The following is a 13839-nucleotide window of genomic DNA, read 5'->3' as shown; positions in this document are numbered from 1 at the left end:
CAGAAGCAAGTTATGAGTCTATTTTTTCCTTCATCGAGATGTTATTTCTTACGGTCTTCTATCCTAAGTTTAGATAGCATTACCCTTCACTTAGGCTACAACGCTTGCCAGACTTAACAGACATTTCACAATAAACTTAAAATAATGATGTTGATTAATCAAATCCCACGAAGCAAGAGAACCTGAATTAGGGGGACTGACAGTAAAACCCAGCAGCTGTGTAATTCAGAGGCTGGACAAAATTATTAGCATTGTAAGATTGTCCAGCAAAAAGGAAAAACAGCTTGCATGGCACCAACACTTTTCATGGGGAAAAAATGTTCAGACAAAAAAAATAATGCTTACTGCAGGAATTTCAAACAAAAATGTTGCTGTTTATATAAAATACTGTTTTAGCGTTCAGATTTAAAGAAACCTAAGTGAAATTAGATTTGAGCTGAAAAGCTAAATTAATACAAAACTAGAAAAACAAAAATGTTTTCATCAACACATTTTGAAAATTTTAAACCTCTTAGATGCCTTTTTTTTTTCAGAGTTAATTCTTCCAAACAGAGAAAGACCAGGACTTTAGATTTGAATATGCCTAATATTTGGGAAAAGACAAGACTAGTGCCAACAAATTTTTGTGGTTTTAAGCTCATTTCTACATTTATTTAAAGGATTCCTTCCCAGTTATTCTTTGGGAAGCTTTTATGTCTTTCCCCATCTATTGAGTGCATTGGAATACTTTCCCTAGCATAGCTGTCAACACAGTTTAACTCAGTCCAGTACAAGAGTCATATATTTCCATTCTATAACAACTAGTCTTATATTAGTTAGCTAACATGACTTCTAAAAAACAAACAAAAAACCAAAAACCCCTAAAAATTGGTAGACTTTCAGTTAGTTTAAAGACTGGTTTGCCTTACTCTAAATATTCCATGCCAGAAGGCAACTGATTGTCTTCTGTTTCATGAGCCTGGAAGTTACTTCTTCACATTCCACTGGATTTCTTGCTAATGCACTTATAAGGAAGGAGCTATATGGGAAATAGAGGAAGGTGACTCAAAAGATCAGTATCTTGGACTCCAAGAGGCATGTACTTAGAGCATGCCTGGACCATGCGTATAAGGAAAGGGGTGTCTCTCTTATTCTGTAAGAAAATGCTGAGTTGTTTTTGATATCTGATTTGGGGATGCCATTTACAACTGAGAGCCCAGGTAGTAATTTTTCAGGGTACACAAAAATACTGTGATGGGGAGTTCTTTGATGGCCCTATCAGTTGTTCCGTACTAGATCTCATGTGTTTTCTCCAGTTAGTTTTCTTGATTTTAAAAAGGGCCAGGTCCTCTAATATTTACATATTTTTTAGCACACCATCTAGCAAGTATCACTTATTAAAAATCACTGTGTTCATCCCTCCATCTGAAGTCCCTATACAGCAGAGAATACTCCAGTGCATTAGAGGCACTTTCCTTCCTGCCCACAGTAGGACTGACTTAAAGATGACCCAAGCCACATCATGAACTGTGTCAAAAGTGAGCCTGGCAGCACTAGGTTAAAGCTCCTTGATCAGCAGAGCTCTAAAAAGGGTTTTAACCTCCTTCCCATCCCTTCCCCCAGCTATGCATTCCTGCTGTGGTCCCTGCTGATTGACATGTAGTCAAAGCTCTCATCTCTCTGGACACCCACTAGTAGCTCAAGCTTCTGCTGAAGTTTGTGCTCCTCCAACTTCCCACCCTGACCTTTTTGCCCTCTCTGTAGGGGATACACTTTCGATCTAAGCAAGCTGCATATTTGACAAAGATCTTCTAAGTAGCTGCTATCAACAGAGCAGAGGCACACTCTGTATCAATGTGCAGTGTTTCAGGCCTAGAAATTTAAAGAGCAGTTGGCATTTCCCATCTCAGCAGTACAAGAGCCAAATGAATCATTCGGCTGCTATCCATTTTGAAAAGTGGCTTGGATACTTTGACTACATCCACACTGGGACCTCAGGTGTTACAAAATCTAGCTTTTGGATGTCCTGGGAGCTACTGGATCCCAAGGCTTGCCTCAGTGCCTGTATTACACCTATACAGTGCAGCAAGGATTGCCATCTGATGAGAGGTACGTGTACAGAACTTTTAACTCGCTTAAAGCCTATGGGCTTAAGGCAGAAATAAACTGGAACATTTTAAAAACAGACAGCTATAAATTCAGGAATAAAATGGATTCAGTAGGGAGGACTGAAATAGAAGGATTTATAAAGAGGCTTGGATAAAATCAGTGGTTTGAACATCCAACCAAATGTAATTATCTCCTAATGAATACATGCTCTAGGACTAAAGGTGCGCTATGACACTGTAGCCTGAGTGAATACATTGTTTTCTTCTAAAAGAGCTCTGTTTCCCCCCAAAAAACCCCACAAGCACCACAAACATTCCCCCAAAGAGGATGTGGATGTGAAGGGTGAAATGTGACCTGCACTTCTTGGAGGCAAAAGCCAGCACACACCACTGTGTCACCTGGACTCCTGACACTCTCTGCATTTATACTTAATCAGCATCAGTCCTGATAAATTATTTACCCTGGAGGAATGTAGTGGGACGCCAGTTTGTCTGTGCATATGCTCTTATATTCTGCTAGACTAAATAAGCAGAGTTGGGGGCTGGGGAAAGAGCCCTGATTTCTGTCAGTGGGACCCTTTCTACACTATGTTGGCTGTACTTCATACAGTGCTGGCATCCTCCTGTGACACAAGGCATGTTTGATACACCCTTGACATGAGTGTCCTTAAAAGGGAAGCTCAGGGTAGTGGTCATGCATCAAAGTATGTTAGAAACAACAGGTCTCAGAAATAATAAACTATCACATAGTGAGGTTGATAGAGGAATAAAATCTAAGGGGTAAGAGATACTACTTAGCATCCAGAGGAAAACAACAGTATCAATATCGCAGATAGCATAATCTTGCTTAACCTTACTTTTAAGGATGGTGCTTAAGGCTGTAAAAGCTAGTTTCAATAGTAGAAGTACACACTCTTATGCAATGCATTATCCTTAAATTGCAGTTGCATTTGTATAGCACTTCTTACATGGCACAGATAACTTTGCATGCAAAAGAAGTTAGTGAACGCTGGAGTGCCTGTGAGGAGTCTCACTGTAACTTTTGATTGCTTGCTAAATTGTTTAGTCATAATTTTAATATTACATTTAACCTAGATCTTAACAGATTTAATTTCTTGAGCCCTTCTAAGTAAAGAGTTGCCCTGTAGTGCACCCGATTTAAATAGATTTGATGGGAGATTAGACAGCATAGTAATAAGAGTGATTTACATTTTTAAAAAATGACCCAGGTAAAGTAGACAAAAACAAGCACTCAATAGGAACATGCAAGGAACAGTCTCCACAGATAAAGCATAGATAGCTGGTAGACTCTGTATGTCCATTTTTTGCCCTTAAGTTTTCCATATGCTTTATGGAATAAAGAGCTACAGCCCCAGCTCTCCCCATAGCATTTCAGCATCAAAAAGGTGAAAAACGTGTTATGAAAAGGTGGAAATAGACAAAAAAAAAAGCCACATGAACACCGAAATATTTTGGGTTCCTCATGAAGAATAATCTGGAATCAAAGCCATTACAGCCAGAAACCTGCCCACACTTCAAAGGAGTGCAGAAAAGCAACAGCAGCAACATTTTTGAGAGGGGACTCTTGAAAATAATGCAGGCACACTGAAGGCAGAATTCTCTGCTCAAATGAACATCTCTCCCCTGTTAAGATAATGTTGTCATCCCTGGGATACAAGATTACTCTAACAAGCCACCTCCCCACACTTCAGAATAGATTACAAACAAGTAACTTCTGCTTTTAGCACAAGCTTATTTCCATTCTCCTTGAATATGATGAGTGGTTGGGGGGGAGAAAGATACTCCATAACTCCTTCTAACTTTGGACCAGCACTCACCCTTTATCACAATGCCCAGAGGAAATTTTTGGTAACAGTCTCTTCTTGAAATAAAGAAAACGTCTCCCTGAGGAGGCTGGGAAGGAGAGAAAAGAATTAGCCTGGCTAGAAGAAGGGAATGAGGGTGATGAAATGGAAAACAGAGATGTTGATCTGGATTCAGTACACGATCAGAGATGGGAGGGAAATATGACTCTAAGTCACCCATCTGCTCTCCTGATTCTGGAACAGAATGAAACTGTACCCAGTCTGCCCAGACACAACTCCTACACGCCTGGGTGAGGAAAGTGTGGAGCATATAGATGACTCCATTGGATTTATTCCATTTCCACTAGGAGAAATTCTGGCTGCCTTGTTAGGGCAGGCCTTGGTTCCCTAAGTAAAGTGAGTATCCTCCCTGAGGGACTGTGAAGCATTTTTTCCCTTCTTTCCTTGCATTCTCACCTTGGACCCCAGAACTATGTCACCACTGGCCAAAATGAGCATCTGAAATATCTGTAAGCTTTTCATGCTCACTTAACTCATGCATAAAGACAGGGGGGGCCGTGGGGGGTGGGGTGGCCAGGTCTCCTGCTAGAGAGAGACATACTGTGTAGATGCTGGAGTACAGTCACCAGTGTAAAACAGTATAATCATGAACAATTCAAATATGTGAGAGCCATAGACTGTAATGGCAGTTAAACTACATACTGCAGTTGGTAAATGTTACCTAGTAAAATGCCTTACAATTCTTTGGGTCCTATAAAGCCTGAATGTGTTGCTTATGACAAGTGAGTCACCCATTTAATGGTATTTCTATATGTATTTGAATATTTCTCTGTAGTACCACAACAGACAATCCAGATCTGAATATATACGTGTCATATTTATCCCAAATTACTCAAGATAATTCAGATTAATAGGATGTATGTCACAAAACTGAAAAGTTTTGTTTCAAAAACTTGTTAGAGTTGGTAGGGGATAATGTTATAGTTACCTACTACATCTTTATTTAAAAAATCCAAACATATAAAACCACAGAAATTAAAAACTAAGAGCATCATGAATCTTAGATTGTTCATAGTCAGACAAAAAGACATTACTCTTCTCAAGAAAATATTTCAGTATGAGACACAGAGCTGAACTCCACATCTTGGAGCTGTCTGTAATATTTTTGTTGTCTAGATTTCAATTAATAATAGCTTTAAAATACACTGCTAAGTGGGATTTGTCAATCAAAGTGCTTTTATGGTTTGAGGATTTGTTCCTTTCTTTTTTTAATAAAACACTTAGAATAGTGGTTTCTTGGTTATGATGCCATATATTCACTTTAACAGAATTGCTTCTGAGGCATACAATGGCAGAGGTTAAATGACAAAGCTTTAGAAAGTGATGCAGTGAGACAAAACCACTGTAGTTTAAAGCTGGAAAAACCTATGAAAATATCCTGCCATGTGACAAATAAAGTATATAAATGCACTTCAGTAGTCTGAAGCAAAGAAATAATATGTATCAGTATTCCAACATAAAGCTTATAATAAAGAGTACTTCTTTTTTGTGTGAAAATGTCATATTAAAATTTACTTTTTATATTTTGCAAAAAAAAAGAAAAAACAAAATGGGTATTTTTCATGTTCTCACAGGGTTTGGATTTTTTTGCCTTGATTAACTGCCTTTCTTCCTCATCAATCTCTAACATTTTTTTACTTTCCCTCATCTTTTGTTCCCCTCTTCTTTTGCCATTGACCAAAATACGGAGGCAGCAGACAAACAAGAGACTGGAAAAACCGGAGGTTTAATTCTAGTTTTCGTTAAATAAAATTCAAACTTTTTTGCATGAAAGTTATGTTAAATAAAATCCTCCCATAACAAGGGAACTCGAGCACAAAGGAGGATCTTGCACATGCTCACATACTTCTCCTGTGGGCAGTATGGATGTGACTGCTATACTCCACAGGGACCTCAAAGCTTCAGCAGTGTGAATGTAATCAGCATGCACCTCTTAGATGAAGAACTTGCACATGAGTGTGGACACTGCTGCCAAAGACAAGATAAATGCAGCCTCAAGGCAAAAGGCAAGAAAATCTGGATGGATTTTCTCCCAATCAGCAGGCCTGCCAGAACTAAATGGCTAGTAACTGAAAATGATATTCCATCATGTCAGCATTTCCTCTCTTCTTGCCAACATGGAGGGTCTAGGGCGAGTCACCAGCTCATAGCACATCTTAGACTAAAAGAATTGGTCTCTGCTGGCACTGAGCGGATGGGTCTGCAACTGCTCCAGCACGACCTTTATTTCAGAGTAGAGCCCCCACCTCCTTCCCCCTGCAACAGAGCTCGAACCCCTCCAGGTTTCCCTTAATCCCTGGGTGATCATGTTCATGTCAAAGATAACAGCAGTGACCCACAGGAAAATTCAACTTCCCAGCATGCTTGCACAATAGGGAGGCACTCTCTTTTTAATTGAAGCACAGTAGGTGTATGGAATAGCACAAAAATGCAAATAACCAGTATGACACCACTATCTGATCCTGCTCTGTCAATTTTGCACCCTTCTTCTTGCCCTTACCCATTCCCTACATTAACAAAATTACAGTAATATCCAAGCCACTAAGTAAAAGTTTATATAGGTGTAGACAGAAAATTCTGAATAGAATTTCTTTTGCTCGTTAGCTGTGCATTTCATAAATTATGCTGCCTTCATGCTTCCATTTTGTTCGAAGTTTGATTTTTATAACATACAACGCTAAAGGTAAGTCTATTGTCACCTAGCAACATTAACATTTTATTGTCTTTGAAGTTATTTGTCCACATCCTGCCTCCTCATCACCTCCTGTTTTCCTTTTGGAACACATATCTCCATCAGCAGTAAACCCTTCATGTGGTGTATATTGCAACACACTCTCAGGCCTACAAATCAATGCTCACCATACCTTTACTTAGCTTCTGCAGCACTTCAAAGAAATGTCACGTGCTAGTTTGTGGAGCATTTTATGGTGCCCTCAGAGCACTGACTGGTCATATGGTTTAAGCCCTCCTTATCTTCAGCCATGAGAAACAGGAAGAAATGAGAAGATGAGGTGAGGAATAAATAATTTATTACAATAAATGCAGCCACTGAAACCCACTAAAATAGTTTCCTTATATGAGTTTCCATGTAACAATTCCTACAGTTGTTATAGGGGCTTTGTGTGAACAAAAGGGGTGGTTTTAATGATCACAAACGGGAAGGAAGCAGGTCCATGGCACAATCTCTCTGTTAGAAGCTCTTGATCTGAAGTCTGGGATGTTATAAGTTGGCACCAAAATAGAAACACTCAAGCGATAGAGGAACGGACAAACCGCAGGCCACCAGATAGGAAAAAATATGATACCCTAATGTGAGGCCCCACAGGCAGGAGAGAAGATCTGGACAATGTTACCAAAGAGAGGGAAAGAGAGAGGCAGAGAAAAGAATTACAAATATATGTGCACAATATTATGACCAAAAACAGAGATAAGGGTGTTGCATTGTCATTTTATCTCTGTACCAAAGATATACCTGTTAGCTTAATTACTTCTGTGATTCTGAAAACTTACTTATGTACCCATCTGTTTGCTTACATATGCACTGCAATGCTTTATCAGTCTGATTCAAGCCCAATGGCAAAGACTGCTACTGATGGGAAAATGCTTCTGTACAGACAATGTATTGCTGTATCTAAATGTGTGCTGCTCTATTTACTGATTAACCTGTGCTCGTTATTGACTCCTCTCTTAACCTCATTCTATTAAATGTCACCTCATCATTTTTCTGGTAGCCAGATACCATCATTATTTGGACTTGGTTTTCCATTAGGCTATAGTAGAACTTAAAGTTGCTGATAGCACAGTGTAACCAATTTCTCCTCTTGATGGTGAAATGTTCATGACCACCATGCAACACAAGGTGTTAACTTCATACTTTGTTTGATGTTATATTGGCAGCCTCCCAGAAAATAGCTTATCTAGGTACTTGTATGGCACTCATCACTGCAGTATCTGGTGTCTTCCACAATTCAACTATTATTAATATATGGGCTTATCCACCATCTCTGTGTTTGCAATGGAGTAATACCAGCCAAAATATCTCCTTCCCTCGTTGTGAGCTGCAGCCCTCCAAACCTGGCTGCTGAGATATCATTGCTGAAACACTCAATGATGCCAGCCTAAGCAGAGAAGTGCAAACTCCCTGTGATTCTCTACAGCACTTGTAAGCAAACCAGTGACTCAATATATACAGCAATACCAGGACAGGAATGGTGGCAATCAGGGGCATTCAACTTCAGCACAAACAGAAATTGGATGTTTATTACACTGACATTGTATTGAGCAACCTAAGAATTATTTGCTGGGAAGGTGGCTTATGGAAAGTTTTGTGAGGAAGTCCAAATAATGCTGAATGAAAGACAGGTGGTGAAATACCAGGTACTTTTGATGATGAATCCCACCTGTGGTGGTTCTCTGCTCAGCTAAAGGCTGTTTATGGACCAATGTAGGACAACAACACTGCCTAAGAGCATAGATGGTAAAAATATTGACCAAAGACTGTGAAAGTACAAGTCAGCACTGGAACTAGCCCTTTCAATATCTGCTTAGTGTCAGCACAGCTGTCAACAGTGTGGGGTTTGAATACATTCCTCAAGAAGCCTACCTTCACTTAGGATGAGCTTCCAGTTACAGACAAAATTAGCGATACTGCAACATTCACGAAAGACAGCAGAAGGGGAAATATTACTTCACTAGGTTGATAAAACTTGAAAAGAAGGATCTTCCTTCAGTCATGACTTCTACTCAACCAATTTTGGGTTTTGTAGAAAAGGAAGTTCTGCAAAGACCACAGAGATCTCCCCAGAAAACATGAAATGGTTTATACAAAATTTAATTCAGGAAGAACTCCTAGAAAAAATATTTTGCTTTCATCACAGTTTTTACTTATTTCTCAGAAGAGTTTGATAAAATGAGTTTATCTGGGATTTGGAACCTTATGGTTAAAACAATCCATAACAGAGTCCATGGTCCTTCACACAACAGAGAAAAGCCTGGAAGAATTGCATCTGATTTTTACAACAGCAAGTAGTGGTAAGCAACACTGCATAGCACGGTCTATGCTACTCATTTTGTTTTATGTTACAGCAGAGGACAGGACAACCTGCAAGCTTCGGATACAAGTTTGACTTGTAGGAAGACTGCCTGCCCTCTCCAGACAGAACATCAGGCCAAAGGTAGCCAAATAGAATATACCTTTCCGTATTTGTGGCAGTGCCCTGCTAGCCCATTCCAAACATCTCTCCTTCACAGACCAGTTTGCTGCTTTATACTTAAGGAACTTCAAGACAGGTTTGAGGACAATGAGAGGCCAATCAGCTCTTCAATAACTTTCTGAACAACCACCAGTCTAAAGGAAAGCAAAGTACATGGTACATACCTTTGGAGGAACACATACTACTTCCGCAGCATGTTTCAGAAAAGATTCTTCACAGATAGGGAGTACTATCAAGGCCTGTGACAACAGTGATGGAAATATGGGAATGTGCATCCAGAAAATGAGGCTATCCTTTGGCAGGCTTACACTAGCTGAACTGAGTCAGCCTAGAAGAAAACTTTCCACAGGACTGAGAGCATCAAAGCTGTCACATTAGCCATGCTTCTGTGCAGGCATGAGAGAGTGCAATGTTCTGAGTGATGAAGCACATCAAGCTGACTAACAGCAAAGTCTTGCTTTGTGCCAGCCACACATCCACCACAACACACACAAAGAAACCCACCGATGGCAGGTTCATTACATAGCCCTGTGGAAGGGGCAGGATGCATTTGTAGCCAACTAATCTACTGGGTGGTGCATGAGGAAAAGTGCATGTTGTCACCTGCCCATCCACCTGGCTTGTCCCCCTTACTCCCCAAGGGCACTATCTTTCTTAGCTTCTCTGTTAATTAACTTCTGGGAGAAACTGAAACTTCACTCAATGTGTTCAGTTCACTTATAACCTCAAACGTCTCTTTGGGTGGAAAAAAAAGAAGGGACTTTGATCTCTGAAAAGGTCATTATACTTTATAGCTTTAAACATGACATGCAACCTAGGAATGAATCTTTGAACAGGCTTTTTGTCCATGTTAACCACAGCTGTCATCTATTATTGTTAATAAAAGTTTATTAGTAATGTTTCACAACCATATCCTTGTAAACAAATAAAAAGGAACAAATCCAGCGTGTTTGGCTTGGGTTGTTTGGTTGTTGGTTTTTTTTCATAAAAAAAATAAAGATTCTCCAAACAACTGCATTAATTTTTGAGATTCTATAATGTAGCATGTGTTTTAAAATCATGCAAGTTTTTCAGTAGCAGTCAGCACACATGTAATGAAGGAAACTAGAATAACTTTAAGTTTCACTGTGTGCTACTGACACAGACTCACACGGGGAACAAAATCTGTAACGGATAGCGAACTTCTGTTTCACGAACCTGGCCCACATCTTCCAAGTCATTCCTTAGCAAGTATGAAGTAAGCAGTAGAACAAACAGATCTTCAATGATCACCCATTTACTTTTTTCTATTGATTATGCCACATTTTTCAACTAAACTACTGGTAGCATATTGATTGGGAAAGACTAAAGTCACTAATCTGCTGACAAAAAGTGCTTACTTTGCACAGAGAGGTAGCTTCATAGCATATACTAATGCATCTTTACCCATGGGAAAAATTCTTCTTCCACAGTTCCAGACAACTCTCATTTAATTTGATTCTATTAAATTTCTGGAGAAAGCTTCTCCCAGGGTCACCATGCTGCTGCATCAGTAGGTTACAGATGTTAGAGGGGTGAAAGGGGCATGGGAAATAAGATTTGTAGCTGATGGCAGATAGAGTAAAAAGATAACTAACAAACTAGATGCTGGAGCATCAGGCTTGTTTGATGGAGAAACAGCTGTCTCAAAGAAAACCAACTTGGGCTTTCCTAAGGAAAATTGTCCTTGATTATATAAGGACATATGGTAAACATAGTGATAAAATCACCTGGTTTAGGCACTTTACAGAGTTGACTGGAAACACAGAACACTTAATCTGTGACCTTCCCTAACTCACATGCAACCTAGGCATGCAACCAACCTCAGCGTGTCAAAAATTGGGAGCTCCGTGCATGGGCAGTCTCCAGACCAAGATAGCATGACCGTAGGAAAGAGCACATAACAAGAAGGAACCATAAGCAAGACACTTAAAATATATGTTATGTCTGCTAGAAATCTCAAAAATCCCAAGGGGCTGGGATGGGGAGGATGTGGTTTTTATCATCTATCTCTCGTGATTAACCTCAGTAGTGATACCTCTACAATAGAAACACAATTAATTTGCTTCAAGCTGCTAATGTTATAGCATTGTTATAACTTACTCAGTTTGCTGCTAATCTCAGCTTTTGCACAGATTCCCATATTCAACGGCTATTCTGGGAGGCCCTGATCTGCTTGGAATAACTCTGAATGTTATCATGGGATGGGATCCCAAGAAATATTGAGATATATTTCCAACTGTAGCACAGACACTAATTGGTATCTGAAGCAAATAACTACTCTGACTTGATGTGACCAGGCAGATTTTAAATTGGCGACTGCCTTCAAACAAGGGAAGGATTTTGCGTTCCATCAGCAAGGGGTGTGGTTTCTCATTTTCAAAATAGAGGGCAAGAGAATAAAAATCTATTTTTAATTAATTATTTATCTAAAGAATGTGTTCCCTCCTTCTGCAAGAACAATGCTCAAGAACAAGTTCAATTGCTCAAGTTCACTTAACAGAGGTGTTTGCAACTTTTAAGTGCAGACGGTTCTCTTCTACTAGTACAGTGTACAAATGTGTAATGTGTGTTGTGTTAGTTATTTGTCAGCACAGAGTCAAAAGAATGCAAAAATACCCACTTCCATTATAAGTTCTCTCATATGCAAATTCAACTGCTTGTTCAAATATTTGTGATAACCATGACCTTGCCAAAAAGTGGAAAGAGGCAAACTCAAAGGCTGGTCAAAGAAAATTAATAGGAACTTTCAAAGAAAAATGCACCATTTCCCCCCTTTCAATGTTCACAGAGTTTCATCTGTTAACTAATACTAGTAAAGCGATTAGAAGTTTAAAAGCCTCACATTAAGTAAGAGATGGGCACAAATGAAAGCTCTAGAAGGGAACAACCTAAAATTCTCTAACAGTTTGAATTCAAATCTATTTGGCAGCATGGGCTCATCTTTGATTTAATGGCTAAGGAACAAATATTTGTCTGGGAGAACATGAACAAACTGCTTCCCGAACATAAACCAGAATCCCCTTGAGATTTTGGGCCACACAGTTTTGTTCTTCCTTAATGGACTCCAGTAATCTGAGAAATTACATTTTATCTCATAAGTAAAATAGAAAGAAGGATGCTTCCAACAATCTGAAGTATGCTAAGTTTTTGGGTTTGGTTTTACTTTTTTTTCCTTTTTTACAGTATAAATTTTTATTGACATCATATCCATAAATCTTACGCAAATGAAACCATTTGGTTGAGGAAGAGAGAACACCTCCAAGCTACTTTCAATTTACAAATTAATCTTAGGGGGCCTAGTCTCACTTGCCTTTTTATCACATCTGAGTTCCTCTTTAAAAATTATTCCAGCTACTGGTTAATAGCCTTTCATCCTCATGAATTGTTCTTTCTACCCTCTTTAAAAACTGAGCCTTGCTAGTAGTAATAGATACTAAATTACTTTTAAGTTAATTGTGCTTTGTCAAATAAATGTCACCTTATAACACCACTTTGTAGTTTCACATAGCTTGTTATTAACAATAGGTAGGCAAATATTGGAGGAGTCTGAGCCTAAAGGGACTTGAATGTCTGAGGAGATAGAGATTGACATCCCTTTAATCCAAATCCTGTCTTCTATATTTTCAAATAGGAGACTGGATATCAATATCCGACATATTCTTCATTAATACCAGTACGTTGGACAAAAGCTGTTCTCATGAGGTCAGCATAACACACTGATTTCAGTACAGTGGGTGAAGTGGACTGCCTGTGTATGATGTTGAAAACTTCACTGATGATACGGTAAAGATATTAGTAGAAATCACAAAGAAAATGCTAACATTTATCTGGATAGAAGCATTTATTTAGTTTTACATTTTGCCTTGTGGTGATGTTCAATTTGTTTTCTATACAGCATTTGTTTTTTCTTTTATATCTTAGTTGGCATTGGATTGTTGGGTTCCCTCCCCCCGCCCCTTTATTCCTGTGTTTACTATTTTAGTTTTTCCACTTCCTGCTTAGTTATAGAGTTCAGCTGATTTACGGCTCTGTTTTTATTGTTTGTTTGTATAATTTGGTTGAGGTGTAGATAGCTGTCTGTTTTTATTGGTTCATTAAATTGGTTGTTCCCATGGTAACTTTTTAGTGCATTTTTTCCTGAGGTTTGAAGGATGCTTTAAGGCTTTTCTGTGGTGGCCTGGTAATCTTCATCAGACTGCAACATGTCTTTACATCTTCCTCCATGTTTTGACTGTCTTAGTTTCTTAACTCTTTGCTGCTTATGTGGATCTGGTGGCCTCCCATATTGCAATTTCTGTACAAGCATTTAAATGAAAGTGATGGAACACAGGATATAAAGTCCATACAGCAAAAAATAGATACATGATTTAAACATAGTCTGTGCATAGGTGTAAGGAAATATATTCCTTTTCAATCTTGACTTGTTCTGTCAGGAGCATCTCCTCTCTTATGCATGGAAGTACGTATAATGGTCCCAGTACGTGCTGGGCCTTCTTCTGCTATGAATGTCCCAGCCCTTTTACAACACACAAGCAGCAGAAGGACAAATTAAAAGACAGCCTGCCAGCCCAAAAAGAATTTCTCAAGCTCTTTCCCAAAAATTCATAAAAGTAATAGTGGTAACTCTAGATC

The sequence above is a fragment of the Haliaeetus leucocephalus genome, unplaced genomic scaffold (genome assembly GCF_000737465.1).
Source record: "Haliaeetus leucocephalus isolate CR32 unplaced genomic scaffold, Haliaeetus_leucocephalus-4.0 Scaffold808, whole genome shotgun sequence".
Taxonomy (NCBI): Eukaryota; Metazoa; Chordata; class Aves; order Accipitriformes; family Accipitridae; genus Haliaeetus; species Haliaeetus leucocephalus.
The sequence above is the reverse complement of the archived record's forward strand: the minus strand, read 5'-3'. Positions refer to the sequence as shown.